The sequence below is a fragment of the Pygoscelis adeliae genome, unplaced genomic scaffold (genome assembly GCF_000699105.1).
Source record: "Pygoscelis adeliae isolate BGI_AS28 unplaced genomic scaffold, ASM69910v1 Scaffold282, whole genome shotgun sequence".
In the NCBI taxonomy this organism is placed as follows: Eukaryota; Metazoa; Chordata; class Aves; order Sphenisciformes; family Spheniscidae; genus Pygoscelis; species Pygoscelis adeliae.
This window is the reverse complement of record NW_008824352.1, coordinates 2,380,116-2,387,364: the sequence shown is the minus strand read 5'-3', so window position 1 is coordinate 2,387,364 and position 7,249 is coordinate 2,380,116. Positions and strand designations below refer to the sequence as shown.

At 44.9% G+C, this 7,249-nt stretch overlaps 1 protein-coding gene across 1 annotated transcript in view; it reads left to right on the top strand.

The window, feature by feature from the left end:
• Window positions 1–86: 86 nt before the first annotated feature.
• The window catches only part of GTF2I (general transcription factor IIi), an 80,093-nt gene continuing 72,930 nt past the window's right edge, over window positions 87–7,249 (top strand). Inside the window, exon 1 of the mRNA XM_009319308.1 lies at window positions 87–162. The gene's annotated coding sequence lies outside the window, so the exon portion shown is untranslated. The remainder of the gene's footprint in view (window positions 163–7,249) is intronic.

The window sequence follows — 7,249 nt, the reverse complement described above, 5'->3', positions numbered from 1 at the left end:
TCCTCGTCCCATCGCGGGGCCGGGCACCCCTCAGGGAGGAGGGGGAGGGTGCGCATCTGGGGCTGTGAGCGCGGGATGAGGGCTGAGCCCCTCCCCTGGGACAGTACCGACCTGTGTAGGCCAGTGCCCAGGCGCTGGGCAGGTAGTGCCCAGGCAGCTCAGGTGAGGAGTGCGCCCAGCTGCCTATAGTAAGCAGGATGACTTTTATTTGTTTGTTTGTTTGTTTGTTTTTTCTTAAAATCTAGAGGCGTCTAGGTGTCTTTCCGCTTTCTATATACCAGGCGGCTTAACTGTGAATTGAGTCTAGCGCTTCAGTTCCACCCTGCCGGTGGCAAATCTGCGCTCCTGTCAGCTGTCCAGGGGAGCAGATTGCCTGGGGAAGAGCCTTAGGGCAGGAGAGCTCGGCGGAGGGACCCGGGAGTGCGCTTCTGCAGGGTGGTTGCTTGAGGCAGGGGTTGGGGAAGAGGTGGGTTTATGTGCAGCAATGCGGCCAGCAGCAAAGAACTTCCCTAGCTGGCAGCGAAGAATTGTTAGAGAAGTCTGTCAACCTGATGTTTAAGGGAGGTCGACGTAAAATTGTACACCCGTCTGGATGTGTAACGTTACCTGCCTCTCTTGGATTCATGACACTGTTTTTAATCATCACGATGTTTTGGGTATCGCCTGTTGTGTTTCTAGTTTTTTATTTGCAGGCTTCTTTTGCCAAAGGTTTGGTGTGCAAGTTGCTTGAGAGAAACATCCGCGTGGTGACTGTTTAATGAGTGCAACCATCCCCCTGTAAGCTAATCGCATAGCTGAGTTGTTGTCAGTGTGCACAAATCTTTGGGTTAATATCTCACAGTAAGGAGCAACTTTTAGGCTATGTTTTTAAATATACCTAATATTTGTTTCTGCTTGTCTAACTTTAACTCTGCAATTAAAATAACAAAACCCTATAAAACATATTTAAAAAAAAAAGAACAAAAAGAAAGGCTTGTAAATCCATTAGGTAAATTAGATGGCGTAAAAGTTTGTCCCCTATACGACCTGGTAAGAGGCTAGCAGCAGTCCTTTGTCTTACCCATCAGGACATGAGAACCTTTTCATAAAACTTTGGTCAAAACTCACGTTCCTCTGGAAAGACTGTGAATTTGTAATTTTCTGACAAAAAGTTACTGACACGTTCCCAAGCTCTTGCTTATGGAATTGACTTTTATCTCTGGTCTCAGATCCTGGGTGGAGAGAGACTTCTAATAGGATTGACATAAATGCTTTAATTCAAGGAAGAACATGTGTAATTGATTCCATGGAAATCGGTGTTCTGGTTCATTTGGTTAAGTACAATAATAGGACCAAGGGAGAGAGATGCAGAGGGAATTAAGTGACCAAACAGAGGGGACTGATTACTGCTGAAGAGTGATGGGGTGATTAGTTTCCCAGGTTTTGTGGAGTGCCCTGATGCACGCGGTGGTGGGCAGGAGCACACCGGTGCAGACACAGGGCAGTTCACTGCATGAAGCTACTGTGCAAAGGTGTGCGCTTCAGGTACCAGCTGTATACTAATTGGGTGTTGGGTTTTTTTTTTCATGGTGTTAAAACACTACTGGGTGTTTAGTGTCAGTTTAGCTCTTTGTGGGAACTCCGGAGGAGCTAAAAGGGGTTTTGTTGGCCCTTAAATCGATTTGAGCCTTTTGTTACCTGTGACCAGTGCAGCGTGACACACAAATCCTGTCGTGGTTTAACCTCAGCCGGTGACTGAGCACCACGCAGCCGCTTGCTCACTGCCCCCCAAGTGGGATGGGGGAGAGAATCGGGAGAGTAAAAGTGAGAAAACTCATGGGTTGAGATAAGAACAGTTTAATAATTGAAGTAAAATAAAATAGTAATAATAATAATAATACACAAAGCAAGTGATGCACAATTCAGTTTCTCCCCACCTGCCAACCGATGCCCAGCCAGTCCCCGAGCAGCGGCCCCCCCAGCCAGCTTTCCCCAGTTTATGTACTGAGCATGACGTCCCATGGTATGGAATGTCCCTCTGGCCAGTTTGGCTGTGCCCCCTCCCAGCGTCTTGTGCACCTCCAGCCTGCTCAGTCGGCAGAGCATGGGAAGCTGAAAAGTCCTTGACTAGTGTAAGCACTGCTTAGCAACAACCAAAACATCGGTGTGTTATCAACATTATTCTCATACTAAATCCAAAACACAGCACTGCACCAGCTACTAGGAGGGAAATTAACTCTATCCCTGCCGAAACCAGGACAGATCCAAAGGACCAGCTTGCACTAGCGAGGACAACAATTTCTCACTCTGGAAAAAGTGCCAGCACCAATTTTGTTACAATTAGAATTGAGTTTAGTAAATAGTAGAGTTTAGACTAATTCAATTCTCAAATATTACATGTAAGTGTTGATGGACACACAGAACGAAAGTAATTGTTATTTAACATGATAGTCATGTTGACTAAGTAAATATAATTAACGCTGGTAAAGACAGAAATTACCAGATGGTCAGGACTGCTGTGATTAATATTTCATTTTGTGTACATGGTTTCACTGTAATTCACGAATGCCTAGGTGTTGCAGTAGGACACTGCATACTTAAAAACTAAGTGAATTGTTCCCTGAGTCTGTCTGGCCTTAATACAGAAATGGAATTTTATGTTAATGGTTTCCTAACTACTCCAAACCAGGTAATGCATTCACTTTTATGTAATTGCCTGTGAGGTATATAGTTAGATACTGCATTTTCACTTTATGTAAAATTTCGTGATTATATGTGTCCTGCCCTGCCGAGGGATAGAGTTAATTTTCTTCCTAGTAGCTGGTGCAGTGCTGTGCTTTGGATTTAGGATGAGAACAATGTTGATAACACCGATGTTTTAGTTGTTGCTAGGTAATGCTTACACTAGTCAAGGACTTTTCAGCTTCCCATGCTCTGCCGACTGAGAAGGCTGCAGGTGCACAAGACGCTGGGAGGGGGCACAGCCAAACTGGCCAAAGGGACATTCCATACCATGGGACGTCATGCTCAGTACATAAACTGGGGGAAGCTGGCCGGGGGGGCCGCTGCTCGGGGACTGGCTGGGCATCGGTCGGTGGGTGGTGAGCAATTGCACTGTGCATCACTTGCTTTGTGTACTATTATTATTATTGTTGTTGTTATTTTATTTCAATTATTAAACTGTTTTTATCTCAACCCACAAGTTTTTCTCACTTCTACTCTTCCAGTTCTCTCCCCCATCCCATGGCGGGCAGGGCGGACGGTGAGTGAGTGGCTGTGGTGTTCAGTTGCCGACTGAGGTTAAACTACGACAATATGTTGGTCTATATTGTAATCTTTAGAAATAGTGAAAATCAAATTTAAATATCTCTTTGCAAACAGGATTATGCAGACTTATGAATGAGAGAAATTAGAGGTGCTTTTCAAATAACAGTTGCTGGAATCGTGTTTTACTTTTTTAGTGGTTCTTAAGAGTACCAGAGGTGGTTGCCATCTAGGCTGGCTAAAAAGTCATCGCATGTTGCTGAGTATCATAAAAGTACCTAGAAAAATGGGAATTAATTATTACTGGTTTTAAGGGTGGTATTGCAGCTGTGTAATGAACCATGCCCCCCTGCCCCCAGCAAAATGCTGCTGGTTCTGTGTGACTTTGTGCTGTCTCAGTGCTATCGGGTGTGCTGAGCACCAGGTGTTTCCCCTCGGAGCTTTGTTTGCTAGGGGCCCTTGTTCTCTTTCCCGACTGCCTTTGGTTGCTGACCTTCTGCTCGGCTGCCTTCGGAGAAAAAAAATGAAAGCTTAAATCAGTGAGCACTACAGTAGGGATTTGGGGCAGTGTGTTGGTTTACAGTGAGACTGTATTTCTGAGTGGCATGTTTCCACGAATCATTTCATTAATTAGAGTGGGATGTGGTGCCGTAAGTAGCGTTGCTGGTGTGTTTTGTTGGGGTAAGCCCTAATGTGAAACACTTGGTGCTGTGTCTTGTTGATTCTGCTGCTGTGAGTGAAATCCCTGTGGTGGGAGTTGGATTGAAATGGCGACAGCAAACATCCCAGCTGCTGTGTTTAATGGGTCACTGTTGCTGTGCTTGTAATGGTGTCGGGCGTGAATGGCAAGAGCATGCTTACCAGGGAACCTGCTCCTCGGCTGAAACCAGTGGGTGCCATGTCTGTGTTCCTGGTGTCTCGGACTAGAAAGCGATATAGCTTAAGGTTAGGGAGATAAACACAATTTTTAGTGTGCAAAGGAGCAAGAAGGTTGACTTTAATCGTGATGTGCACTTTTCCTGAATCAGCCACTCTGCTGCTCCAGATAAGAGGCTGGGGAAAAAAGGCCACAGAGATACTTCAGGGAGTATGTGTGGAGGGGAGAGGTGCAGAGCCTTCCTAGTACGTTAAGGCTTCTTCAGGGCTACTCTGCTGTCCTTGAGAGTTATTTTTATTCATTTGGGGGGTGTGTGTGTGTGTGTGTTAATAGCCTGGGTTCAGTCTTACTTAAGAGCTGGCCATGCATATGTACATGACACTGCGCTCTAGCCGATGAGTCCAGGTTTGTACCTCCAAGGGAGCCAACTTCTGTCTGGGAGAGCTGACAGTAAGCCAGAAGAGAGAAACCCAGATGGGTTTGAGTTGACTAAATGCTCTCTGGTATCTCCATATTGTCTCTCCTTCCTGTTCCTGATGTCGGGAAGCTTCACCCTCTTGTTTTTGGTGTAGGCTGTACGCAGAGTTAAACTCTGCCAGATCTGCCTCTTTGCTTTGGATTGAGCTGGCTCTGAACGTCTGGAGCTGCTTTTGCTTGGTGTTGTGCAGCAGTGTTTGTGTTTCAGAACAGGCTGGTCCTCCGCAGAGGTACCAGGTTGATTCATAATTGTCCGGTTTCGGCTGGGATAGAGTTAATTTTCTTCCTCATAGCTGGCATAGTGCTGTGTTTTGGATTTAGCATGAGAATAATGTGATAACACACTGATGTTTTAGTTGTTGCTAAGCAGTGTTTATACTAAGTCAAGGACTTTTCAGCTTCCCATGCTCTGCCAGTGAGGAGGTGCACAAGAAGCTGGGAGGGGGCACAGCCAGGACAGCTGACCCAAACTGGCCAAAGGGATATTCCATACCATGGGACGTCATGCTCAGTGCATAAACTGGGGGGAGTTGGCCAAGGGGGCAGTGACTGCTGCTCGGGGACTGGCTGGGCATCGGTTGGCTGGTGGTGAGCAATTGCATTGCTTGTTTTTCCTTGGCTTTGTTCCTCTCTCTCTTTTTTGTTGTTTTCCTTTTCATTACAATTTATTATTATTTTATTTTACTTCAATCATTAAACTGTTCTTATCTCAACCCACAAGCTTTCTTACTTTTGCTCCTCCGATTCTCTTCCCCTTCCCACCGGGGCTAGGGTGAGCGAGCGGCTGTGTGGTGCTCAGTTGCCGACTGGGGTTAAACCACGACAATAGTCCACATGCATCAGATGCAGATGGTGAAGAACTGGCAATGTTTTTGTGAAAAGAACTCCCAGATCCTTTGCTTCTATTTATCTTGGGCTATGGCTGGTGAAAATATTTCCTTTAAAAAAATAGTTGCATGTATCTGAAGTGTGTCACACAGTCTGAGCACCCTTGCTGTTAAGCTTGTTGCGTTTCCGCTGCGCGTGAGCAGTCTAGTGGTTGGAAGGAGCTGAAAATTGTTGCTTGTAGAGTATTTGTATAATTTTAAGATGATCAATGACATATCATAACAAAGAAAATAGATCATCCTAAAAGGATTGTGTAGGTCAGCTATGAACAGACGCGGGAGGGTGAAGGTGAAAATCTCCTAACCCTGTGTGCTCTGCAACTAGGGTGGATGTGTTACAGAAAATCAGAAGAACCAGCGGTGGTAGGTTTGCATCCCAACAGAGTTTCTATGCTAGGTTAGCTAAGAACCATCAGACTTAATTTCCTCTGAAACACGAGATCACTGAACCAAATTGTAGGAAAAATAACGCAGATTTTTTAGCCAAGACTTATTTAAAAAGATTCATTTGCACTTAGCAGCTTGTGAGTATTAATCTGTACAGTTTGGAAAGAACCAACTTCTGTCCTTTGTCAGGAGGCCAATATTTGGGCAGAGTTAAATATGCTGAAATTGTGTCTTGGCCCAGAAGGCAAAGAAGCTGAGGGGTGAAAGCTGCAACAGCCAAGAAGCAGGCTAGCTTTGTTAGGTTGGTTTGTTTGGGTTTTTTTTAACGGTATATTTTGTTATGTTCCTTCTTGTTCCAGCTTTGTAATGAAATGCGTGCTTTTGTTCTCTACTAGAATAACTTTTTTTTCCCCAAATATCAAAAGTGGCCCATGGGGATCTAGCAGGAGCTGAGCTTCTTTCCCCTAGGGAGCAGCAAATCTTCAGTGGTGTGTAAGGATGAGCCCACACAAACTAGCATCTGGCTGTATTTTGGAGTTCTCAGGAGTTACATTCTTTTCTATCAGTGTGGCAGGATTTGTTTTAGTGTTTGTAATGCTAGGTGAGGGGTTAGTGGAGAGAAGTATGCTTGGGCAGCCATAGCTACTTTTCTGGAGAGTAGCAGACAATGGATATATGTATCATTTTGGGAATACCTGCTTGCATTACATCTGGTGAAGGGTAAAAACGTGTTGCTATTGCTTATTAAGACTCTTCTCTGAGAAATGCATATTCCTTCAATTCCCCCCCCCCCTAATTTTCCATATGTATTCTTTATATGTTTAAATAACAGTTTCTCCTCATAAACCTTAATTATTTTTTTGCTTTTTGTGTGTCTGACAAGCAACTACTAGAGAGAGTATCCATTACTGGTGGGTTTATCAAGACTGGCGTGTCTGCCCCTGTATGAGTACAGGGAAGATGGAAAGTAACTGTGTCTTGTGGTTTTGTTCTCTCTTGCCTTGAGTGTTTCTATTTTTTGGTTCTTAAAAGTAGAAGCCAGCAAGAAACATGTGGAGTGAGATACATGTTGGTTTGATTTGGCTTCCTGAAAAGCTACTGGTTTTGGTCTTTGTTTTTCTCCTTGTAAAAGGAAAACCCAGAGGCTTTTTAGCTCTATAGCTTCTCATCAGGCTTTGGCTGGGGTAGAGTTAATGTTCTTCCTAGCAGCTAGTATGGGGCTGTGTTTTGGATTTTTGCTGAAAAGTGTTGATAACACAGGGATGTTTTCGTTACTGCTGAGCAGTGCTGACACACAGTCAAGGCCTTTTCTGCCTCTCACCCCACTCCACCCGCGAGCAGGCTGGGGGGGGCACAAGAAGCTGGGAGGGGACACAGC